The 26,934-nt window shown below is 40.9% G+C and overlaps 1 long non-coding RNA gene across 1 annotated transcript; it reads left to right on the top strand.

Annotated features, from left to right (window-relative positions):
- The first annotated feature begins 24,217 nt into the window (after window positions 1-24,217).
- On the top strand, window positions 24,218-26,055 carry LOC133270708 (uncharacterized). The gene is made up of 3 exons (XR_009743871.1): window positions 24,218-24,338; window positions 24,940-25,028; window positions 25,430-26,055. It is a non-coding gene; the product is annotated as an uncharacterized LOC133270708 (long non-coding RNA).
- The last annotated feature ends 879 nt before the right edge of the window (window positions 26,056-26,934 follow it).

The following is a 26,934-nucleotide window of genomic DNA, read 5'->3' on the forward strand; positions in this document are numbered from 1 at the left end:
CGGCTTTCCTTGCTCCATCTCTGCTCATTTGCCAAAACCTTGGTGGGCTCCCCAGGCTACATCCCTGTGCTGTGGGTAAAGGCACGCAGCTTGAGAGGAAAAGGAACTCCCCTCCGTGGCTGAGGCTAGGAGAGCTTCACCACGCAACACCTGTCTCTGCAGTGAGAACTAATTCCTTCATGGCTTAATGATCTTTTAATGACTCAAATGGTTTCAGTAAATGAATGCATTATAGGGATCATGTTTGAGAAACAGCAATAAAGCATAATGGAGTTAACAGTTTATTAGTTTCATAAATGTCACCTCCTTATTAAGAACACAGGTAAAGGTAGTTTTACAAGGGATTGCATTATCATCTGGTGTGTGTGATATTGCATGTGCCGAGCACTATGTTTAGAAACACTAGTTTTAATCTAATGTACTCTTACATTATTTTCTATGAGGGTGCTGAGGCGCTGGCACAGGTTGCCCAGAGAAGCTGGGCAGTGTTCAAGGCCAGGCTGCACAGGGCTTGGAGCAACCTGCTCTAGTGGAAGGTGTCCCTGCCCATGGCAGGGGGTTGGAACTGGATGAGCTTTAAGGTCCCTTCCAACCCAAACCAGTTTGATTCTGTGATTACTGTGCAGTACTTCACATGAACCAGTACAGTGCAACCACTTTCCCAGCTGTGGTCTGTAGAGAGCTTGCTGGTGTGTCTGGCAAAATGGGCTCCTGCTCCAGCTCGTGTATTTACCGAGGACAGTTAAAGCCTGTTGCATGTCCTTATATTTTCCTGTATAATGTGAAGCATTGCTGTAATTAACACAGGGAAGCAATGTGACCATTCCCTGGATAGGAAGCTGGGCTGCATTCAAACAGCCACTGCTTGAGGAAGGAGGGCTATAGGTTCTTGTGCCATTAACTGTTCTGCCTGCAGAGTCTGCACATGAATGTATTGGTTTGTAGGTGTCTTGAACACAATTATCATAAGGACAAGTAAATTTGAAAATGTTTGCTTATTGAGAGCCCTGTGTGCAATACAGCACTGGTGCGTGAGGAAACCGTGTGAGGAGCTGACTGGGTATGTGCAGTTTGAGCTGGCCTCACCTGCACTAAGTCTTTAAAGAGGTATAGCCATCAGTGGAGAGCAGCTTTCTATCTAATGGCTTTCTGGGCTTCTGAATCTTGGAGCTCTGCCAAAGAGTATTCCCAGAGTGGGGGATCCTGCAGTAGCTGTGTCTTGAGGAGGTGAAGATTGCAAGTGGTTGTGCTGTACTCCGAGTGAAGTGTTTACTTCACTCTGCTGCACCAGAAAGATATTCAAGGGCCAAAAAGACATAGCCTTTGTTCCACCCTTGCTCCTCTGAAGTGGCTAATGGTGCTGGAGGTATTAACCTGCCTTTGAGCGACCACAGTCATGCAAATCACATCTGTAAATGCTCTTCTCCTTGCTCTCAGTGAAGCCCTCTTTGCAGCTTTGCCTAGGAGAGGCATACTTGAAATATCACAAGTCATTAAATTAATTAGCTAATATCTAAAAAGTGCTTTGAAGAGGAAAAATATTAAATAAACATCAAGTAGCGTTAATATTATTTTTAATAAATGTAAGAGCACATTCCATTTTGAAGGCTTGTGTGCTGAAGTAGGATTCACTGTGTATCGTTTTCCCATGCCCCTTAATGACAGAAGAATGAAGAGCCTTTCTGATTTCAAAATTAGTCTTTAGGCACTGTAAAGAGCTCAGGCTTTTATTTCCCTCAAAAATAGGTTAAAAATTGTATTCAAGTATTTTTATATTTTATACTTGAGGAAGATGGAGGGCAACATGACAATAATCAGCACCATATAACGCACCTTCCCCTCAGATACATAATGGGGCTTGAGAAGCATTTCTAATGAACCACTCTGGTTCTGCATTGAAATCTATCACACTCCTTTGGAATAAGATACAAAGGTGGATAAAGAGATCTGGATCACAGTGATAAGCTCCTGAAGACCAGGCACAATAGAGTGAAAAGCAGAAGTGTTATGTAAGTACATTATTTTAATTGAAAAGCAAAATGTCCTTACATTTCTTGGGAACAGATTGTGTCATGGACTGTAAGGGAATACAAAAAGTGAGGGCTTGGCATCATCTCTGTGTATAGACTATCTTGCCTCATTGAAGTCAGTAGGATTTTTTCACTATGAATTTCAGCATTTTGATTAAAGTGAGAACCGCTGTCTTTTCATTGGCTGTCTTTGACTCAAAAGACAGCCCAAGATGCGCTTGTTAACCTGTGCTCAGTATGTTTTTGGAAGAGACATTACAGACAGTAGATAGCTCAGTCTTTGGAAGATCTGCTGGAATCAGAGATCTTCCAAAAAGCTGTCTTGCTGGTGCTAAGTGGCCTCTGTCAGCCCTGGCTTGGCTCTTCTTCACTGCATGTTGGTTGCAGCAACATCTGCCCTGGCACGGTGCTGGAGCAGAGCATCTCCCATCCATCACTCCTAGTGTCATCGTGCCCCGTGTCTTGCAGCACAGAGAATAGTCCCTTGCTGAGTTAAAGAAGTTTTTCATAGCAGCATCTTTCCTGAAGCCAGACAGGCACAGAAGGCAACATGGGGAGTGCTCGTGTCCCTCATGGACACTGCTGGAAGGATGAAGCACTTTTCTTGCCCAAAGCACAGAAGAAATCACAGCCTGGTCTGACTCGTCATGAAAATCTCTGATGTATTCACCATTTTCGTGGTAACAAACCATGGAGCACTTTATGTAGCACACGTGATTATTTTATTCAGTGAAATATGATCCACTGTGTATGTAAATAAGGCAATAAGTGAGAAGAGGGTTCGCGTTTGATTTTTAATCACTGGAATAATTTTCCCATGGCAGCTATCAAGGCAACCTGTGCTTTCTGGCTTAATAATTCCTGAAAAATAATAGTTTTGGTTTTTCTGCTTGCTTTTTTTCCTCTTTTTTTTTTTTCATTAAAAAACCACAACTATAAAACATTAAAAAATTCTTTACTTTTCAAACAATTACTTGAAATTTTGAAGAAATATTTTTCCCACCAAATTTTATCTTTCAGAAGAGATATGTCAATGTTTCTGTGGGAAGATGAGGGAATTTCTCACAACCTTTCCTGTAAGTGTAGGCATGGCTTGGTCTCAATATGACTGTGGGCCTGACTAGCACACCATGGATTTTGTCACGCTGATCATCTACCTTGTAGCCATCTTTGGCTTTGCCCTATAGGATTGTTTCTGAATTTCTCTCTTTACAGAAAGAGCAATTGCAAACAAATGCTGTGAGGATAAAGGAGACCACTTGGGGAGATGGAGGCAGTGGCACTAGTGGAGGGCTGGGGTCCTCCATCTTGTTTCCATGGTGAGCCCCTGCTTTGCTGACGCTCAGGAGCTGGTCAAATTACTGCTGAATATACCCTTCTGAGATGAGACATCCTAGCGACTTCATGATTAATTTGCCATTCCTTGTTATCACTCACTCAGATAACCTTGTGGCACCTTCTGGAGAACCAAAGCTCAGGCCTCCAAAATCCAGGCATTTCAAGAATTGTTAGGAGTGGAAGAATCAATTCAGTGGTTCAAACTGTTGCAGGCAGCACCGAAGGTTACAGTTGTTTCAAATAATGCTGTATTATGCCCCATAAATTCAGTAAGGTGACCCAAGAGTGTTCATTAGAATTTATTTTAGCCGCACTTATTGTCACTTAACAGACTAAACAAGAACTGATGGCTCTTCAAGCAGTAAGAGTAAATTATAGTTATGGTGAACACAAATGCCTCATTACATCCAGTCAAGGTCTATTTCCCCGTTACAGCGGTAACTGTAGGAGAGCATTGTTTTTAATTTATGAATAAGGATGCACAGGAATCTTCGCTTTCCTATTTACATAAACACAATAGATAATCAATCTTCTGTAAAGTAACCAGAGTAGCATTTAAAACGTACAGACTCCTTCCAAAAGACATTCCAAAATGCCTACAGGGTATCTGTATCGTAGGGTGTTTTAATGATGATCTGCTACATAGATGAGTACAAACAGCAGGAAAATAGACAACTTATTTCTTTAGTCTCATTTTGTGCGATATGATTCTTTCAGGGAAAACTGATGCGTGGACTTTTATTTCCTGAAGAAGTGGGGTGAAAGTTATGTCAGAGTAATAGGAATCGCTAAGGTAGCAATATATGATGAATTTTTATTGCAGTATTACTCATCTCATCTCTATGTGAAATGTTCTTAGGACTTAAAAAAAAATAATCTTCGATACTAATGTTGCAGTATAAATAACGGAGTGATGGAGAAAAACGGAACTTGTAGAATTGGTCCTGCTTGATAAGCATCTTTTGTTTTTAACAGTTTACAGCATTCTTGATGTATTACCTACCTATATTCTGCTTAACAGCCATATGACCTACACAGACATTTTTATGCTTTGTAGACAAAACAGAGGGAAGTGTGAGCAGAATGAGGGGAGAGGATAAATGCAGATAAATCAGCAAAGGCTGATGCACAAGGCCCTTTTTTCGTTTCATTCTTCTCAAAAAGGCTGATGGTGTTCCAGAGATATTTAATTAACTTTAACAAGCAGGCAAGGGTGTGGATCAGCCTAGAAAAGGAACAAATTAAAGACTATTTAGATGCTGTAAATATTTTGAGATCAGTAACTGTTCCATAATTTTTTACAGAAATGGGCAACTTCAGCCAAACCCCTCATTTCTCAAGCTGTTGCATGACTCAGAAAGAAAATGAATGTTGTTTTCAGAACTCATAGCAAGGCTTCTGTGTTCCTGAGGAGGCAGGGAGAAGATACTTGCCTGTACCTTGAACGTATTACCTTAACCTCCTTGAGCAATAACAGAAATAAACTCCCAAGATTTTAAAACAGAAATCACACTTGCAGCTGCTGACTGTGTTTCAGGGAGAAACTCTCTTTTGCAATAGTTTCTTTTTTTTTTCTTCCCCATTTTCCCCTAAAGGTTTCTATTTTTCTCATCAGACCTTTATCTTGATCCTGTCCACACTGCAACTTATTTTATTGTTGCTGCAAGAGATAAATTCTGGATACTGCCCACATGAAATATCTGATATTACTTTTTGATTCCTTCACCATGGCATAGTTGTTCTTTGCGCTTTCTAGGACTTCTAAGATTAGAAGCTCACTGTATGTTTCAGGGCATAGATATTTTTTGAGGTGAGTTAACGTCCAAGTGCTAGCACTGAACTGATCTTGTAACATGGAGACTCTTGCTTCTATCTCATCCATCAGAAAGTAATAAAGCGTGGAGATCATAATAAATAAAATGGACAAAGCATAGGTAAAATGTAGAAGTAAATAATATAAATGCTATATTCAGCAGGGCTTGGTGGCTTACTGCCAGTCAGTAGATTTGGTCCTTTTCTCATGAAAGATTTTGGCACTAAAAAGTTAGGAGCTCTTGTCACCTCTTTGGATAATTGAAAAAAATTGACTTTAGAGTTTTGTGGTTCCAGTTTTTATGTGTACTTATACAAGTTAGCATATTTGCCTAAAATGACATCAATGAATAGTAGCCTATAGATTCCATTGGAAATCAAAATGCAAGGAGTTGCTTGTATATTTTATCTCTGAAGTTCTCCAAATTGTTCTTGTTTTAGAACGCAGTTCTTCAGAGTTTTACAGATTTGCTGTGTTTGTTCTGGAGAGTGCTCTCACCATTCAGACTGGCGCCATTCGCATGACAACTTCTTGTTATTTATTTTGGTAACTAAAAAGTTTAGAAAAATTCTAAACCTAGGTTTAGAGGGGTAGTGTTGTAAAAAGGCATTTGCAACTTGTCCAACCCCTTGTGGTGGTGTTCCTGACATTTGCCTGTGTACTTCAGAGAAACCTTCCTCACTGCCCTGGTCCGCTTGTAGCTCAATGTCTCTGTGCACACGATGGCTGAGCACCTTTAGAAGTTTTCCTATGCTTTATGAAAAACCCAGTGAAACTGAGATAACAAAATGTGTGAGTCTTTTCCAACCTAAACCATTCTATGATTCTATCAGTTAATGAAAGCAATCAATAGCAGGTGGGGGTGGGGGGAGAATATATGGAAATGCTTTAATTTACTTGTTCTGCTTGCCAGCTACATTAGTGTTATGTGCAGTCACACAAGGCACAAAAGTAGCATGCAAATGCCACTTTCCCCAGAAAATAGTGCCCTGGAAATGAAGTGTTTTCTGACAAGAAAAAATGCAGTGCATTGGCATTTAAGGATTTGAGGGAAGATTCACAAACATTTTTTATGCCAAAACCACCACTGTTTGGTACATTGGTAAAGTCGCTGTATTTCTATCTGGGAATGGAATGAATGCAAATGATTATTTTGCTTTTCTTAATAACTGCAAGTAATTTCAATTAATTCAGACTATCATAATTCACCCTGCTTCATGCAGGAGCCTTCAGACACTGCAGGATGCATTACACGCCAGAGCTTTCAGCCTAGTATTGATTGATTCTTTGCAGTGGACCTTAAAAATCCATTAAGGAAGAAGTTAGAAGATGTGAATTAGTTCTAAATCCTTTGTTGGTATGTGCAGCTGAAGAAAGCCTCTTCAGACCCATTAATCATAACTCAAAATAGACTGCTAACTTTCAAATAAACTTTTCAGTAAATTGGAGGACAAACCCAAGTCAGGTATTTAGATTCACTATCCCAAAGCACACTAAGAGTTCTCTCAAGTGTTTTATTGAATGCATTTTCAATGTTTTTCAATTTACATTGTTCTGATAACAATATGCTGACATGCAGCTATCTGAGCCAAAGCTGAAATAGGTGATTGCTGTTCAATAGATAAGATATGGAACCAGTTTGGAGGCATCTGGAAAGGAAAAGCAATAAAGCTTGCCATCTCCTCCCAGGTAACACCATTAACTAGGGAAGACTTCATTAAGAACAGAAAAAATATCCCCTCCTTCTGAAATCCTCACTTATTATGAGTTATTTAAATTAATTTGTATTAAGGAGTTTATACACCCACTGCTCACAACAACATCTCAATCTTAGAAATTAAGTTACAGAACCTTTGAATTTAAACTGAAGGGTTGATGGCTTTGTGGGCTCTCCCAAGTCCATGACAAGTCTCAGTGGCTCCAGTGGCCACAGGTTTTCATGCACAGTTTTGGGTTCCCCCTGGCCTGCTGCCTCACTCACCAGAACCCCTGCCTGCTGTCAGTTTGACTTTAAATCAGCTGCACTATTACAGTCTTGTGCGATCAAGGCATAAGGGAGCCGTGTCCAAATATCAGTTCCTGTGCTGTGGCACTTTGCTGTGTTTGAGCTTCATTGCATCCCCACGGCTCATTGCTGTGTCATTTAATGGCTGATGGTTTGACACTGCTTAAAACATATTGTTTTGGTTAACAAGAAAAGGTTGGCAATTGCTCCTTTTTCTCTTACTTGTGCATCCTGCTCAGGCGGGGCTTGGCTTTGTCACCGCAGTTATTAGTCAGGGTTTATGTCAAGGGCATTTCAGTAAAAGGGAGATCCAGCACTGGTGGCAAAGTTACATAATTTCTGAAATGGAGTGGTTAAATTTGGTTAATTGCTTACATTTTAATTTCCCCTGCTTCAGTAGTCTGATCAGCCCTGGAGGATAGGACTGTTGTCGTAACAGTGCTAGGTTAATGGTGAACTCGATGATCTTCAAAGTCGTTTCCAAAATAAATGATTCCATGAGCTGTGGATCACCATAATACACAGGAACTTTTCTCCAAACATGGTAAATTCTTTCCCAGTGAGGAAAAGCAGGAGCCACATTCTTTTAAACTTGAAGGTGAACTTGAAAAAACACTGAAAATGTTTTCATCATTCCCCAGAGGTCCCATATACAGTAGTAAATTGTTAATGTAATTGAAATGAAACTGGTGAGCTGTGTAATAAAGATTAATCCTTCCTCACTCTGAGAACACACAGTACCTGAGACAGCTGTGCTCGTTTGAGATGTGTAACATTGAGGCACCGCAGTTAATTTCCAGGTGGTTACTAAATTCATTAGTGCTTTATGTCAGTTTGAGAATAAATTTGCATGTTGATTATATATATATTAAACAAATGCAAAGAAGTGTGGAGCAGTTGTACAGCGTGGGCTGGGCTGGGTGGGGAGTTGCTGAGCCTGTCATGTATTGCAGTATGTTCTATATAAATTCATAAAAGTTTAGTTAACTTCTTAATGCGTGTTTGGAAGCAGTTACTACACTACGCAACTAATCACAGGGAAGTGTGAGATAAACCCATGTGGACAAGCATTTACTGACGTGTATCTTATATCACCAGTCAAAACTTGTCTGTAATGGTTGGCAAGAATTACTTGTGCTGTCAGACGGGAGTAAGGGACTTGTTTTAGTACTTTGGCTCAAGCTTGCTTAGAGTGCAGTAGGTGTTGTGGGACCTTCTCCTAGAACTGCTACTGTTTGTAGTACTTGTTAGATCAGGACATATGCTGAATGCAGATTATCGTGATCATAAGATCCCCTAAACCCTAGCATTTTAGGTACTATGATAGACAGGAGTCTACAGTTTTTATCTTCTGTCAGTGTTCCACATTGATTGTTAATTAGAATTATTTATATATATATATTATATACATGTAGAATTTGAAATGTCATTCTGTGAACTGTCTCAAAAATACATTTTCTGTTAGTGATTTCTATTTTTTTAGAAAGTTTTCGCTTTCAGAAACTTACAACAAGGTTTAAAGGACACCATATAGCACCAACTATAACGTAACATCCATAGCACCTATGTAGTATAAATGATAGGACTGTTAAGCCAGACTTTATTATTTCTTTAGAGATTTACTTTCCTTAATTTGCATAGGACTGTCTTTGGTTAAAAAATTACCAGTCACAAAAGAACCTTGGTGATTTTTCTTGTAGCAGTCATCATTTCTTCTAATTGGAATATATTTTATAGAAAGGTATCTTTTTATTTATTCTAAGTGTGCCCTTTATTTTATTGATTGCTTGTAGCTTAGTGTATGCAATTGGAGAACTATATCCTGCTGTGTTGTAACTGTTGGTAATTTAGCTGCTATACTTCATTTCTGTTAATGCAAATCTAGTTAGGGAATGAAGATGTGTGGATTCTTCTATCTGGAACAATTTTGTGCAGGTGGAATAAGTTTTGCAGTAGTGAGCTCTAAGTTTCAAATCTTAAGTGTTTTCGTAATCAAATGACAACATGGCTATACAATGGGCAGAGCTGAGTATAGACATTTTTTAGTGTTTAGGTGTGCTCTAACCTCTTCTGTCAAATGTTGTCAATAGCACTCATTTATAGCAACAGTTAAATTAACAAAAATGAATAAATGCAAAGGAAACTCTCCAAGATGTGAACCATAACTAAGCAGAACACCTTGAAAATTCAGGTCTTACTGTGTTTCACAGACTGCTTTAACTTTGCTAATTCTCTTAGTAAATAGTTGTACCAAAGGTCACCTTTTATTCCCAGTTATCCTTTAGCCTTCAGGCTAACTGCCTGAAATCAAAAGTTGTCTGCATTGTAGTGTCTTTGGGTATGATGCTATAGAATTGTAGATTTGTTTAGGTTGGAAAAGACCTTGAGGATCGTCGAGTCCAACCATAAACCTCTCACTGTCAAGTCCACCACTAAACCATGTCCCTGAGTGCCAAATCACACTGATGTTTTTTAGCCACATCAAAAAAAAATCTTAGGTACTTTCTGCGTGATTGATGTTGCATTACCAGTGACGTACACCAAGGTAAAGTCCAAATATATTGCTGCATGGCAGGAATAGCCCCAAAACAAGTCTCCATCTGTCCTTCATATAGTTCTGTTGAGCAGAGTGGAAGCTTGCAGCTACTGCTAGGCAATCGCTGATGTAGGGAGGTCAGGAAGCAATGGCTGTGGTGCCACTGGAATTCTTGACGGAAGTGAGTGGGGAGATGATTTGTGGAGCATAATTAATTTAACAAATGCCACCTTTCTTCTTTTCTTTGTATATTGTCTTTGATAAATGGCCAGTTTCTCCTGTCTGACATTTGCAACTTCTACTTCGCAGAAGGTTCTGCAGGAGTAGGGGCTGTAGATGGCACACACTGTACCAGCCATCCAGGCCAGCTGCGTGATTTACTCTTTAGAGTATTTATTTTACTGGTAGTATTAGAGGCTTTTATTTAGTGTTTGACAGGCCAAATGGCAGTAACTGTTTCAGTTGGGTTGGGTCACCGTGTCTTGCTGTACAGTGGCATTTGGCCCCATTCCTCTTAAGAGTGGGTATCTCCATTTAACAAGATTTCTCATTTACAAAGGCAGGGGAGCATGTGCTATGAGCATTGCCTTCCCACCCACAGGTCTACCTCCCTGTACAGTGTGTCATGTCCTGACAGCTTAGGAGAGCTGCTGCACAAATCCAGTGTAGAGGGTGGTTATACAAGAGCTGCATTGCAGCACGCTGCACCAGCTCAGCCAGGAGCATCTGCCAGCAGCACCTCGTGTAACAGCACTCCAGGCTCTCATCACTTCATTTCCATCACCTGGAACACGAGCTCTCGAAAAAGGTGTTGCTTGATAGAACCATGTGCAACAGGTTTCTAACACCAATTTGTTTAGTTTGCTTTTTTACCTTGGCTATAAATACTCTGATGAAGTTTTAACACAAACGCAGAATTCTGATTTAAAGCAGCAGCAACTGGATTTGTTCTAAGTTTTGTGAATTCTCTGATATGTTTCTTAGCACATCCACCACTAACGATTTGTTAAATCCTTTCTACAGTGCATGTGGTCTGTTTTTGTGGTCGGTAATGGGTATTGACTGCTTCCTTCACTTTTTTGTTTATTAGCTTCCAGTCATAAAATTTGTACAGACAGTTGCTCATGCTGCAACCTTTACAAGTGCATCCCAATAGTCTGCCCAGTGCTCTAGAAAACTGTCTCCTATGAAGCTCTACAGTTGTTATTTAAATGGAGCTTTTTATAGACTTGCAATGCAATCTGCATTTCCCAATACTGAATGCACTTAGAAAATGCTGTGTGCTGAGATCAAACTGCCTTTGTCTTTGGAGCTCCAGGACCTGCTTTCTCATGCCTTGTAAAGCCAAGCAAGTCCATGTTCTCAACAGAGCTCAGCAGATCAGGCTTCTGCTTGGATTCCTGGTTGGGATCTGAATGTAACCAGCTGATCCATCTGTTTACAAATTTGAATATATTTCTTCTCTAAGCTTTAGTGCCCTCTAACCCTGATCGATTTTCACTAAAGGAACTGGCAAACGGCCTGACCAGCGTCTGCCTGAGCGCTGTGGTGCTTCAGCACACAGGTAACCCCCCCAGCACACAGGTGGGGACTTGCAACTGGCCAGATGTTCACAGAGGGAGGAGAGGCATCAGCAACTGCTGCTGAAAACACACAGGGTGAGCCTTACCAGCAAGCCCGGTGCCAGGAGCAGCCTCCACAGTAACTGGCTTACGAGCTTCTCTCCTGACTCATAAAACCAATGAGCACCTTGTTCAGGGAACCCAGAGCTCTGGCATTTGGTATTTTTTTTCCTTAAAAGGTATTTTTTTCAAAGGCTAAACTTTATGAGGATATTGTGCTTGGTGATTAAAAAAACAAAAATGCTGTATTTTTTTAGGGTTCCCACTAAAACCTAAAATTTGTTATTAAAGAGAAAAAAGAAGTGGAATTGAGCAAAGCAGCTTGATTATTGATATTCTGAGACATGCCCGTTTAAAGCCTTCTCACACTGATTTTTTGGTAGTTCCCCAAGTGCAGTCATAACAGAGTTTCTTAAATGTCCAAAAATACAAAGCAGGAGCACAAAGTGCAAAATAAACTTATTGCAGGTTTTAATATCTTAATTTCCGTCTTTTAATTGCTTAATATCCACCTTGGTTTTTTCCTTTTAGAAATATGGGAAATGCAAATGACAATGTTTAGTGTGATATTGGCAAAGTGTAAATAATCACAGGCTACACAGAGATCCACAACAAATAATTTGCATGATTTTCTGTCAAGTTTTGAAGGTTATTGTGACATTTTGGAAGCATTCTTTGGACACTGGCATTGATTGGTAGGAGATTTTGTACTGTAATGCAGATGGCACTATGAATATAAGATGTTATTTCATATTGCTGCTCTGACAGCTGAAGTAAAATGGTGAAGTCAAAAAACGGGATGAATACTTTTCAGGGCCAAATTTCCACTTAGTTGAGTTTGGATCATTGCTTCCATGGTTTCATTATCCCATGCAGTGGGTGAGAGGTTCATCCTTTCTCTGCTTTTCAACTAATCATTAAACAATTAAGAGATGAAAATGGCATTTGTTGTTAGATGATGGTAAACTGGGGACACTGGCAAAGGAAAGTAGCTGGTTTTTAGGCATAGCATGGATTGTTGATACCACATTTGTTGGGCTGATTTTTCACTGACTTGGATATCTCTCTTCAGCTTAGGCACGTGAACCAGAATGCCCCATATTTGGATATGTGGATAGTGGTTAATATGCCCCCTGAGAAACTTGTGCAGTTTCATCTTCTAAGTGTTTTTGAACCTAAATTACCTTACCCCACTCTATCCCCCATGGCCCCTCAGAAGTGCCTTTTGGTTTTCCATAATGTTCTTTCCGTGCCTTACATAAAAGAGCAGATAACGGGTTTCTCGGCCCACAGTGAAGATGTTCTTCTGGAGGCATATTACAGACCTTCTGAGCAAAGCTTTCTTCTCAGTTACTGCTTCCCCAGTTCCAAAGCTTTGCTCTGAATTAGTTAAACCTCTGAGTCAGAGGAATAATGAGTGGTTCTCAATAGCATTAAAAGCCAGAGAGCACCCAGGGCTACTTCATGAAGCAATATGCTCTGCGCTAAAGCACTGGATTTGTCTTTTTCCAAGATGGTCTATCACTTCAGATGCGATTGTCTCCAAAATGGAAGGGATTTCACTCGGAAGTGCTCACACCTCGTAAATCTGTAATTGCCTCCTGCATTAAAGCAGTGCTTCAGTAGTCTGACTGTTTTAGGCCAACCACTTCACACATCATTGTCTTGAAAATGCAATAGAACTTCAGCTATTTGACTCCCTCCGACGTGCAATCCTCGTTTTAGCATCTAAGGGGACACCAGCTGAGATTATTGTGTTCGCTCTCTCTGGCTAATGCTGGACTCATTTCAAAATCTCTCTGTGATATGTTATAGCTCATAGTCAAGAGGCAGTGCTTGCTGGAAGGGTGACATCTTTTCATTTGCTCTTAGAAGGAGGTCATTTAAGTAGTTTGCACAAAATTCCCCAAACAGCAGTGTGGGTATTTATGCTATTTTCTTTCCATCAGCTGGAAGCTAAGGGTGGCTTTATTTTTATGTTCAGTGTATAATGACGTATTGAGCTAGTGGCATGAGCTGCTCCCTGGGCACTGTCCCCCAGCGTTCTTATTTCTTTATAGACAACAATCAGGTACAAAATATTTCACATATGCTAACAAAGCAAAATTGTGTCCAGGAAGGTAATGGGCCTCTCTCTTCCTTGAGGTTAAGGACATAGAGATTTAACAAAAACACTGCAGTAAAATCAACTTGGATTTTATGTGTCTTCTTGAGAAGGAAGCACAGATGATATTTAAATGATCTTAAAAATAGGATTATTTCTATAAGAAAAGTTAAAAAGCAGAAGAAAAAATGAGCTACCTTCCTTCTGAAGGCTCTGTCAGCCAAGGTTTCTAAAGCTGGGCAAGCCAGCAGTTGCTGAAGGCTTACAGTTAACTGCAGCTGTTTATAATTGTGAAATTATAACTGGACCCTGGCTGAATAAACCTTGAACTTTAGGACTGGGAGATTTTGTGGAGTGGCAGGCTTTTCTTTGGGGTGTGCAAAACCCATTGCAGCAACTCTCCTTCGGGCAGGATGAGCTTGAGATGGCATGGAGGGCATCACACCATGTCCCTTTCTTCTGCTTCTGCACAGTGGGTCTCATGTGACCATCCCTGCTCCATCCCTGGCAGTGTTCAAGGCCAGGTTGGACAGACCCTTGGGTGACATGGTTTAGTGTGAAGTGTCCCTGCCTGTGGCGGGGGGGGTGGAACTGGATGATCTTAAGGTCCTTTCCAACCCTAACTATTCTGTGATTCTATGATGACTTTGGAGTTGGCTAGGCACCACCAAAATAGCACAGTAACTCCAGGAGCCATTCTTGATTCTGTGAAGATGAATTTCAGGCTTTCCTTGGATGCAGCATGTGCCTACATTGACCACTGCCATGGGCTGTGTCTTAATAATCCTGAGGGAAAAAAAAATGGAAATAAGTGAGTGGTTTTTTTATTTCTTTGCTTTTAATAAAATATCAGCAGTGCTGCTTGGGAAGGTCAAGTCTGTCTGGCACTGCCAGGATGCTGGTGTTCTTGAAACAACCATCTGTTCAGAACACAGTGAAAAATTGGTTTGTGACTGCCCAAAGTCACTTCAGCTCATGAATTAAAAGAAGTACACCAGTATTTTACCACTAACAACAAATAATTTACCATTTGGAAAAATGAGGTTTATATCCATGACTTGATGAGTGATGGTTTGTTAGTGATCTGATTTAGGTATTACTGGCTAAAAGGAGAGCATGGAAATTGAGCCCTTGCGACTGTCAACGTGTGACCAAAAAGATCGTGGTCAACAGATCAGCTGTAATGAATTGCACAAGGGCACAGGGGAAGGCGGTCAGGGACTCACTGTGGTGAGCCACACCAGCTGACAGAGCTTGAAATAAGCAAAGAAATAACCTGTATACTCGACTCCTATCTGAGGCAGAAAGTGGCTTGTCCGTTATTTTCTCTCTGCTATATTAATACATGTTATGAAATTGTAAAAACTTTGGCAGATCTAGAGTCATTTTCTCATTTCTTTGTTCCTTTCTTTTTTTCTCCCGGCAGCTGCTCTCCTCTTCTCTCCGCTTCTCTACCTTATTCTTTTTTATGGCTGTTACCAGCTGCTGCATTTTCATCTCTGATTCTGCTTTTCTTCCCTTAGGGCATGATCCAAAAATACAATCCAGTGACTTCTGTAGTTTTTGTACTTTGCTGGTTGGCCCCAAAATATGCTATGTTTTGTCATTAAGTTTTACAAGCCAAAGTTTTGGAGGCCAGCTGTTGTCTGATTCTTCTTTGCTAATTTAAGATTGTATTGCTGCTTCAGTTAGGGAAAACACTTTTCCCTTGAATATGGTGTTGATTAATGTACATTTTACAGGTATGCTGTGGCTTCCCTGGTGCTCATCTTTTTGATACTCAACACTGCTCTTTGGGACCATACTTCATGATGCAGTAGAAAATCCCACATAAAATAGTGGAGCCTTTTTGTAATGATGTGGCTCAAAAGGGCTAAATATTGCTCCTGCTGTTGTATATAGAACGGCTGGGCTGGACTGGGGTAATAGAGGTGCTTGGTGCTGAAGGGCTCAAGGGCTGCATGCGACAGCCTCCTGCCTGCTGTGCTGATAGTGATCTCTGAGCATGGTGGTGTGCGGTAGGAAGTCCCTGATATTTCCTTATGGAGGGCTGGGCTGTGGCCAAGCAAAGAGCTCTCAGACAGGGAAGTTCTTTCTGGTTCACGTGAAATGGGAGTCCAATGCAATAACATAAAAATAAGAAGCTTTGGTAAGATATTGTACGTGGCATGCTGCTGAAAATTATTAAAATCACAGAAAAGCTGCCTGGTGTGGAAAGTTTCATTAGAAGTTACCTCTCTGAGTTCAGTCTCAATTTAATAAGAGATAATGTCTCTAGCTTCTTGAAATTTAATTTGATAGTTTATGAAGAAAATAATTAAAGCATATTGTGGCATCAGTCACTTTTTATTTCATAGAATGGCTGTATGAAAACGTACCGTTCATACTGCAGCAAGAGTTTATATCGGGCTGCAAATTGCATTTGTCCTTATTGACACAACATCCACTAATCCAAAGTAAATGGGAAGGAAATGATTGAAAAGAAAATTTTTAATAAAAGGTAACCTTGACCTTGAGGCTACATACAATGAAAGTTGGTGGAATGCTTGGAAAAGTTGCAGCTTTATGGGGAAAGAGGATGTTTCTGGTACCTAATAACAAAGTGGTGCTACCTGTCTCTGGGAGATAGATACAAGACAAGACTTTCTGGATCCTTTGCTCATACCACATAGTGTTTTAGTGGACTGACAGTTCCACTGTGTCATGTGGAGAGTAATACCAAATAATACTGCTCTGCCCATGGTTTCCAGGCCATGGTCACTTTTTAATGTCTTCTGTTAGTCACCACTCACTTGAAGGCAGGTGAGCAAAATATAAACCGCTAGCTGTTCTTCAGTGATCTGAGCCCTGCATCCTGTATGATTAAAACCTTAACAGTGGAGACCTTCTTCCCTCTTGGCAGGCATCCGTAACCTCTGTTCACTGACTTTGCTAGCACAGTTTTTTTGTGGGGATAAGGAGGAGAAAAAATGCATCCTCTTGTCCGGAAATCCGAAGCTGGAGCATCTTTTGTTTGATATAAGGCTTACTGTGGCTCTTCCCAGGTTTGCATCTCCTATTGTGACTAGAAAATGTTCAAGAACACTTCATCTGCAGGCCATAACAATAGGTTTCAGAGAGTGTTTTGAAGGTTGGATTTGCCTCTGGAATGGTTTTAATCAGACTTATTTTTTTTCCTATCACCTTTTGGATATTTTACAGTTTTCAGTAACTGCTTTGAATCAAGTCCATAAGTATGCATAACATGCCAAAAATAGATTAATCTCAAGCCTCTATTACAATTACCACTTTGGATTTCTGTGTCACTTACTCCTTAAGTGGTTTACAAGCAATTATATCTAAGTCTTCCAGAGTCTCTTGGAAGGAGCATTTCCTACCCTGCTTTACAGAGAGAATTTGGAGCATCAAAGAGGACCAGATCCTGATCCACAGCATGCTGAAACCCCACCTCCATGAAGTGCAGAAAGGAGGCTGCTCTGCTGGTATTCTGGCCTTGAGGCCAAGTGAGTGCGGGTTGTATAGATGGAGGAGCAAAAAGAAGCAGAGGCAGAAGCACAAGGGGTGGGGAAGGGAGTATATGCAATAAAGTAGGTAGGTACGTGGTTAATCCTCATTATGGGTGGAGAGCTGGAAGCAGGCTCTGACGTGCAGACGTGGCTGTTGTGCAAGAATTGGACAATATTAACTGAAACAGTGCTGACCATGAGGGAGATGGGGGGTGAAGGGCGGTCATGAGAGGAGATCATGAGGGGAGACGAGGGGGGGGCCATGAGGGGTGAAGGGTGGTTGTGAGGGAAGATCATGAGGGGAGAGGAGGACAGCCATGAGGGGAGATCGTGAGGGGAGGTGAGGGATGGCCATGAGGGATGAGGGGCCATTGTGAGGGGAGAGGAAGGGCGGCCATGAGGGGAGATTGTGAGGGGAGAGAAAGGGCGGCCATGAGGGGAGATTGTGAGGGGAGATGAGGGGTGGCCATGAAAGGCAAGGGGTCATAGTGAGGGGAGATCATGAGGGGAGAGGAAGGGCAGTCATGAGGGGAGATTGTGAGGGGAGAAGAGGGATGGCCATGAGGGGAGAACTTGAGGAGAAGGGAGGTGCAGTCATCAGGGAAGATTGTGAGGGAAGAAGGGTGGCCATGAGGGGAAGTCATGAGGGTGAGAAAGGACATTCATGAGGGAAGATCATGAGTGGAAAGGAGGGGCAGTCATGAGGGGAGATTTTGAGGAGAGAGGAAGCATGTCCATGAGAGCAGATCATGAGGGGAGAGCAAGGGCAGCTGTGGCATGTGAGGGTTTGCCATGAAAGGTGAGGGGCAGTCATGAAAGGAAATCATGAGGAAAGACAATGAGGGGAGAGCAGGGGCATCTGTAGGGTGTGAAGGACGGCAATGGTGGGGGGTAAGGGCAGCAGCTATATAGTGTGGACTGATACGAGGGGCAGGTGAGGGGTGGCTATGAGTGGAGATCATGAGGAGCAGCCATAAGGGGAGATCTTGAGGAGAGAACAGTTTGCCCTCAGTGACACTGTTCAGTGGTGGGCTTGGCAGTCCTGGGGTAATGGTTGGGCTTGCTGATCTTAAAGGTCTTTTCCAACCCAGTTGATTCTATGACTTTTAAAAAACAGGATTTTGTTAATCTGATAGGATTAAATTGAAGCATAGCATTGCCGTTGCTGCTCTCAACCCCTAATGCCAGAAGGCAGAAAGAATGTCAGGAAGACCTGAAAAACCTCGATTCCTCCCAGAGGAGAGCTGGAATATCAGCAGATGTTTGCTGAGCTGTGTTGACCACACGGGGCAAGGACCGGCTGCAAGGACAGAGGGCTAAGGTGCTGCCAGAGTGAGATATGGCATGGTATTCAGAGTTGATCCTTGACACAGCAGTTTGTTACTTCTACTTCAGAACTTACTTCCCTGACAATGATGTTCCAAATGTGATGTTTCATGGTCATGCAGAGGTACAGCATTGTTCTGCTGCTTCTGCTCAGAAAATTACAATAGGCAACACTGTAAAACTGCATAATCCAAGTACTGCTGAAAACACATCTTACTTTTCCTCCTAGCTTGCTTAATTAATTTCTTTCTACTTTTTTATACTGTTTGATGAATGTTATTTCAGACTACTGTCAAAGGGAATGTGAGAAGGGAAAAATGAGCCACCTACATGCGGCTTCTAATACAATTGTATCTCCCTTGCAAAACAGAGGATTAATAAAAATAGGTGTTAGCCCATATGTTCAACAGGGAGCATTTAGAATCATCATGCCTTGTACTCAGGAAAAGAAAAATGAACACATCTGGTAATATTACAAATTCAGTTTCTTTGAAGGTTATTAGACATCGATGTGAGGAAAGCTAACAAAACTGGACAGCTGCATAATGTTTTGTGTCCAGAAGAAAGCCTACAGCTGGAATTACAAGTTTTCATGCCCTTTATTATCATGATTAAACCGAAAGGCTAAGTATTTCTTGTTGCTAACACTTAGATTCTGTTAGCGTTTGTAGGCATCTTATTACAGACACTAAAGTGACATAAAAACAATATCCTCTGAAGTAATCACAGTGCAAACAGTTATGAAAGGATAAGGGAGGATTCTGTCTATTTTAAAGATTAAAAATACAGCTGCCTTAAAGGTAGGGGATGCAGGCAGCTGGAGTTGGTGACCACAGGTTTTTGTGCACAGAAACCCACTAGCCTGACATGCTGCTGTGTGTCAAGATGCAAGATTAGGTTATTAAAAATTACCCTAATTAAGAAGATTCTTGAGCTGGGTGCCCAATTTAGAGCTCTTAGGAAAGCCAGTGTACACAAGCTATTCAGCTGCTAGTTGCATGTAGCTAATATACTTGAATTACATGTAGCTGCTGCTTCCAGCTTGGCTTGCTGTGGCATTTCCTTCCCTCACAATGCTGAGTGAATAATTTATGGGTGAAGTTTGTCTTTCTCTCACATTTATATTTCCTATTTCAAAACTCTTTGAAAAATTTATCAAAATAAGCCTTTTCCTTTAGTTCTTTTATGAAGAGGCCGTAAGAAAAGTTTCTGCTGCCTAATTGGAGGTTCCCAGAATCAACTTTCTCCTGCACATACACACCAATTTAAAAGTATCTGCTTTGTGAATATTTGCTGTAACCTGACTGCGTTACTCCTTAGAAGATTTTTGTGCTAATGAATGTTTCTCGCAAGGAAGTTCCCTTTTCAATATTTGTGGAAGACACACAAAGGACAAGGACACAGTTGAAGTATCTTAATTTGCAAATGTATTTGAATATTCATGATGCCTATTTTAATATTCACCCATCTTCTATTTGTGTGAATGCAGCATGTCTGTTTTAAGGTAGAATACATCTGTGGCAATTTGTTTTGTCACCAGAAACATTAATGTTGGGAACAGCTAGTGCAAGATTGGACAAGCAGAAATCCTGCCTGAGTGAGGCCTTAAATAAGCTCATAAATCACAGAAGTTGGCTTCCTCCTCCAACTGGAAGTTGAAAATAAGAATACCGTGGTCAAATTTACACAGTTTGTGGGTACTGAAAAGGCCACCATGACCCTACAGGTGCCACAGCAGCCGGGCTGGGACTGTATGGGATGCTTTGGAAATGTCCTTCCTTTGGTGAATCACTTGTCATCACATGCTACACTTAGCTGACTCATATCCCAAGGTATTTAAAGGAAGGCAAGGATAAAAAGCGCTTTGGACCCAGTCAGAAAGGAATTAATCTTCCATTTGAAACCAGTGCTGCTGCAGAGCATTCCCCCTCTTCTCTGCTTGGTGTGCAGCATCCAGCGCTTCTTGCCATTCATCTTGTACCTGTCGACAACTCTTCAAGTTGTCTTATGGGGAAATTTCCTCCTACATGTTATTCGAACATTTTTGTTTTATCCTATCCTGATAAATGATCTTGCCAGCAAAGATTGCTTCTTTTCAGGGCTGGCAAACGCCATTTCTTACCTGATGGCTTATTGGGAATACAATTGGAAAAAACATGATAACATTTTAAAAAAGCATGATGGAATAAAAGGAGAAGAGAGATTTTTATCACCCACCCAGTAGCTGCAGACAGAGAAAGTTCTAATTCTGATTATATCCAGAGTGTACATTTTTTCTTAGTGGACTTGGCGATTAAGTACTTAGCTGAAAAGCATGAGTGTCACGGGCTGCTGGTTTCTCAAGGTCGCTGTACTAGCACAGGAAGATGGGTCCCTCCATCACCTTGTGAATGGTGCGGCCTGTGCCCTTCTATAGAGTGGTGGAGGAGGTGATCTCTGCCCAGCTGTGTGCTTGGTTCCTGTAGAAACAAAAGTCTCCCCATTTATCTCCTCTTTGAAGGCACAGATGTTCTTACCTCTGAGGTTTCCTCACTGGTCCTTGGTCTGTTTTCAGATTGTGTGAACCAGCATGATGATAACCAATACCATTCTGCCTCTGCCTCGGGTTTTAGTGCAGTATCTGTCAAAGCTACTAAAGAAGAGCTACGTTGAGTAGGTGAAGGAGTGGCATTTTGCATATCTGAAGTCCTTTCAGGTCCTTTCTAGATCTAAGCATCCTTGTAGTTTAGTGTGCTTGAAAATAATGAGAATTGCATTGAACAATCCACATGTTTGTGATTAATAACTACTTTTTTGTAGGTGCTCTTGGTCTTCAAGATGTTAGGCAAAGTCAATGAAATTAAGGTACCCCATTGCACAGAAGTTCAAACCCAAGTGGGAGTACCCACAGCAAAAGTGATTCTGCTCAAATCAACAGCTGTCAAAATTATCTTGGTTTACTACAGTTCTTCTGTGTTTGGGGGCTGTGGGGTGGTAGTGGTGTTGCGGAACTTGTTTTAACTGGTACAAAATCAGCAGTATTAAAGTTAAGCAGTTTTTCTGCATACTTTGTCTTCTAAGCAGAATTTCTTGGTTATTTCTATAGCCCTGATTTTGCTATCAACAGAAATACTCAGAGGTACCCATTGTGATCTTTTTGTGGAGGTACCATACACACCTCCAAAAAATAACCTACGTTCAGCAGCAGATAATTGATCTGCTTTTTCAAAGTATAAGCTCAAAATCTCAATACCTTGTTTTATTTGTCACTCAATTATGTCAATAATCCCTTAATCTACTGCTTACTTGTTTATTCATGTGTTCATTGAACTGTATTGTGAAACACCTTCCTGAAGAAGTTATTTTATTACTCGTTGTAATTGTAGGATAGTACCTATATATTGGAGGAAGGAGAAGGAAAAGTTACTTGTCAAGTTTATTTGAACTCATCAGGAAGTCAGCATAAAGCACCCTAAGAAGATGTGATTTCCAAAACCAGCTGAGTGCCTCTCCCCCAGAGTCTGCCCAGCTGAAAATGTAACTGGCTACATTGACAACTGAAAACCTCAGAGAGGATCACTACGATGCGATGGGATATTCTGCCTGCAGACATGGACTAGAGAATATACTTCTTACTGTGGCAGACAGTACAGGGGAGGAGATGGCACAGTGTTGTAGCTCTCTAGCTTGGTCCTTTGTGAGTAATATAAATATATAAATGTCTTCTGGCTTTCATATTGGATCCTTAGTGGGGGAGCTGGGAGAACAGCTTTGCATCTGAACTGGCTTCGGTAAAATCAGCACATTTACCTTAGACACCATCCTGATTTTCAAAATGTCAGGGGAGAGCAAGAGATCTCTTTATGACTTTTAGGTTGTATTTATTCTTCCTCTCTCTTATTTCAGTTACCTAAACATTTATATAAATCAAAGATTTGTTTTAGCGCAGCAAAGCAAGCTATAGACCAGATACGATATTTCATTTGCTGTTTAGCCCATAACTAACAAAGCAACAATTTCTTTATTAGAGGATAAACTCACATCTAAAAATATGCTGTCAGTGGTGTCAAGAGGAATGTGATAAGCTGCACCATTTCTGGGCATTAATGCTTTCATTTATTTTCAAAGACTTTGCAGAGCAGCTGACACCTGGCACATAGACCGGCGCCGTTAAATCAGATTGAGTGAATGTCTGAAAGAGTTTTTGGAATAGCTGTGTACTGCCACTGTAAGCCAAAAGAAGAAACATATACCATTAAATTTTTTCTTACAAGAGGCAGTTCACTCTCTCATATGTTGTTTGCATGGCACTTACTCTGGTGAATTTAAGGTACATCCTATTCTGCATAGCACTGAAGCATATCCTTAAGTCTCGCTGAAATATAGAAGAAGGCAGAGATTACAAGTCCTTCCTGAGGTGCCGGAACAGAACCCATTAAGGTATTGCAAGTCATGCGATTCAATTGCCCTGAAAGTATAATTTGATTGTAATTCAGGAGGTTACTAAAAGGAAATCCATTCTAGGCTGTTAGATAAGCAAAAGCGAGAAGTGTTTTTACTAGGAGTGGTTAAATGTGTGGTGTGTGAGTCCCTTATCTCTTTTGTTTGCAGTTTATCACCACTGAAGGCAAGTAAAGGGGGAATAATATCTAGTTCACAGGAGAAGATTGGATTAAACTTTCCCAAAGGTTTTGTGGGAGCTGTTTCCATTTCACTCTTGTCTGGATTAGCCTAACTGCTTCAGGCTATTTCCAAATCTGCAAAGGAGAAGGTCTTGGTGCATGGCAAGGAGGGGAGGATGGCCAGCGCCTTGTTTTTTTCCTGGCGGAATTTGCCTTTGACTTCTGTAAAGGAATTAGGAGAGCTTTGAAATCCTACCTGAGTGCAGAACTTCTTTTACTGTGGAGCTTTTTCAGATTTCTTTTTGCTGTGTAAGCTTATTGCTTTGTAATGGGTGTCTCTTGTAGGTGTTGATTAGAGTAGTTAGTTATTAGAAGAAACCTGAGTGCTCTCATATCTTGCTGTGATTATATTCACTGCCCCTCTTTACAGCTCTAGTTACTTCAGCTCAGTTTATGCATATGAAATATCTAATGAAATATTGGCATAGACTTGAGGTGGTTGAGTTTATGTATTATGATACTGAATTTTAAAATGCTATCTCTTTGGTACTCTGTGCAACCTTGGAATAAGCTCTAAAATACACCTAAATGAAAGGTAGATTCAACAAGTGTAACAAAGAGCAGTATTACCATGACTGCAGGCAAGCATGCAAGGATGCCTAATGTGCTGTCTGACCAAGGTGGAAGTAGAGGCAGCAGCATTGTGACCTTGCAGACACCTGCCAGGTACTTGCAAGAGACTGACACTGCTAAATAAAAATGACTCAGACAGAGAGATAATATAGAGCACCATATGTTGGTGCTTCTGATTAACTTAATTTTCATTCTATGAATCCTTAACTTTTCCTTAACTTTCATTGTGGGAATCAAGAGGGAAGGGCAGCCAGTCTCTGCCTGCAGAATCCTACCTGGCTCACTGTGTGACTTGGAAATAACCCCAAGTTTTCTGTATTTTGTTTCTGTCTGAGAATGACTTCTGTAGCAGCAGAACATAGGGCACGCTTGCCCCCCTGCTTCAGTGCAATGAAAGGATCAGCTGCTTCCAATTTAGTGAAATCCAGTCTCTGACAGCACACCCATTCTGCCTGCATTCTATTCATTTTAGTGGAAATGATGCAGTCTGAGTGCAAGGTTGTTCTCATTTATAAGTATTAGTTTAGGCAGGGTGAGTTTCCCAAGCAAAGGATGATTATGCAGAGAAGATAATTTGTGGTTCAGAAGTATTTACTGTCCAGCTACTCCAACTTTTTCAAATACATCATAATCTGCTTTATATTCATGTGTGCGAAAAAGAGAGTGCACTTATGGAATATTATGTTTTACTATTCCAGTGACAGTTTAACTTAGAAGAAGTGATCACAAGTAGACACTCATGAACACTCATCACTTTCCAGCTAATACCACACTGTTTGCAAATGGAACAGGAGAAAATCTCTGCATCTTGAAGGCTCTGACAGGTAACTGTGAAGAAGTTTGTAACAGCCCTTGGAGCTGCAATGAAGGGCAGCTTTCCCTGCTTTTTCATTCTGAAAGGCAGGCAGTGGCTCTTCCTTGCTCACTAGTGGACAGTGCTGATCAGCACAGCATCTTCCCATTCACGTCAGACCTTTTGTTTTCAAGGACCACACGTTTCTTTTCTAACACGTTTTCTTATTTCTCTCTGTTGTAACTGCTGCATCTTCTTTGAGCTCCTGGGCACTACAAGACATGTCCTAGATGTTGAATCTTGTCATTTTTGATAAATCTGTGAAGCACAGAGCTCAGCTGAAACTGCAGCTCAACATCCTGAAGTGCCAGTTTAATCTATTTCTAGCATTGGAAAAAAAGGGGGGAGAACCAGAAAACCTCACAGCTTTCTACCAGTAATAACAATGGGAACAAACTGGCTTTCAGAAAATAATTTAATCCCTGGAGTATTGGAGATGGCCTTTGAGTATTGTGTTTAAAAGAGCCTAAGGTAGGGGAAGTGTCCTGTTGCTGTGGCTTGTATTAAAAAAACCCCACACAACTAAACCTTTTTCCTATAAAAGTTCATTAAAGTGCAGTTTTCTTTTACAGTTTTCCAGACTGAAACTGCAAGTGGAACAGCCTTCTCTTTGAAATCCTGAGGATTTTTTTTGCCTTAGCATCATTGGATCACTTCTTGGGTATGTGCCCTTCATATATTGTTTTGTCTGAGCTTGGGATCTGGAGGGGTTGAGTATTAATCGTTATGGTGGAGCGGCTAATGGCACTTCTTTTAAGATATGATTGATTACTCACCAGGAGGGCTAGAGGAAGCTTTTAAAGACAAAGATGGGTGCTGGCTAACCTGTTTGCCATTGGAAAGCCAGCAAAATTAGGTCTTTATGTCACAGAATTTGAAATTTCCCTCTGGATTCACCAGAGTAGGAAGACAAATTTCACCATTGTTTTCATAATTCCATCTGGGTTAAGACAGTTGCCATCCCAATTAAATGTCAGACAAATGCCACAGAAGATGAGAATTAAAGTTCGGATGCCATGTCTGCCTGGTTCTCAGGATCAAACAGAGTTAATTTCCTCACAGATGCTAACCAGCAGCTTCACTGGCTCTGAATGGGCTCCAGCTCTCCAAGAGGCTGTGGACAGAGTTTCTGGATGTCTCCATGGGCTGATGGTAGACAGGTCTGTGGTTGTGTGCCTGCAGTAAAGTGGTGAAACCTAGCCTTCTGACCAGCCTGCTCTCTTTCTCAGGCCAGCTAATCTCATGCTTATTATAGGCTGTTTGAGATGTTGCAGGATAAGCCACTTCTTTTCACGTATTTTCATTTGTAAATTCACTCTGTGCCTGGACATCTCTTTTGTGTGTGTGTTTGGAAATCAGTGGTTCAATTTAAAACTATTCAGTATGATGTCTTGTCAAGGTTCATGCCCTCCAAAACAGCAGCCTTGTTTTAATGCTCCAGTTCCTTTAGGTTTCTCTCCAAATACCATTAATTCTCTAGAAAATCGGCAGGCATATCTGTAATTATATAGACTATACAGAAGTATATGTAAAGGTATCTGAGTGCATTAGGCCAGATATTAGGAATAAATAGGATGACCACCTGTTTAGCATTCAGCTTCACCTATCTAAACGATAATTTTCATTTGTACTGTGGTTGTGACATTTAAATCAATGCCCACAAAATAAAATTGCTTTGTTTAATAATCCTTTGTGCCAGGGTTATCAATAGTTCATTAGTCTTGCTTTGCATCTGTCGATAAGAAGTGCAGCTGAGAAGGAGAATGCTCAAGAAAAGGAGTATATTCTGTATGGGAAGATGTCTTCACTTTGGCCACCCTTTCTCTCCTTTTGATTGTAGGCTGCATGGTGTGGTTGCAATGTACTCGTAGCTTTTTGTTCTCTTGAAACATGGTAGAGAATGCTATAAGGTTTCATTTATTCCTGAAGAGCCAGAAGTGGCTCTTGAGTCCTGAGCTATATTCACACCATGAAAACACATGTGTGAGAAACTTCCACAACAGGATCAGTAATTATTTTAGCTGCCCTTTGGGTTTTGCCACTCATACAAAAGGCATTCATGCAAAGGCAAGTTGTCCCTTCCTGGCTAGAAACCAGTGTGCCTCTGAACAAGATGACAGCATGCTGCATGCTGACTAATGAGTGCCCCTTCTGGGCCACCTAGGTGCTCCTCACTCATTACCCTGGTTTATGTAGCTTGACATGAGAAATTGGATATTATCCCAGCAAGGTGGCATGGCTTCAGGCAATGATATTTTACTCACATAATCTTGCCAAGTTCATCTTAGCAGCATTTTATTTTCTGGTTCCTCTTGATCTGTATCACTGAACTCTATACAGAATGTGCTGGAGACGCTTCTGAGTCAAAGTTGACCAAACAAAACTTCAGCACACCCTTGGTAATTTCAGCTTTTTATCAATTAATTGGAACTCCACATAGTTTGACAAGGAGGTCAACAAATAAATATGTCATTAGTTACATACCAAATAATTACTTTAATGGCTGCTAGGATGCTACTTGATTTCTTTCACCGTGATCATTACATAGTTGCAGCAAGTTTTACTAA

The sequence above is a fragment of the Pezoporus flaviventris genome, unplaced genomic scaffold, assembly GCF_033815535.1.
Source record: "Pezoporus flaviventris isolate CSIRO_AGI_PZ_B2104156 unplaced genomic scaffold, CSIRO_AGI_Pfla_v1 ptg000021l, whole genome shotgun sequence".
NCBI classification, from domain to species: domain Eukaryota; kingdom Metazoa; phylum Chordata; class Aves; order Psittaciformes; family Psittacidae; genus Pezoporus; species Pezoporus flaviventris.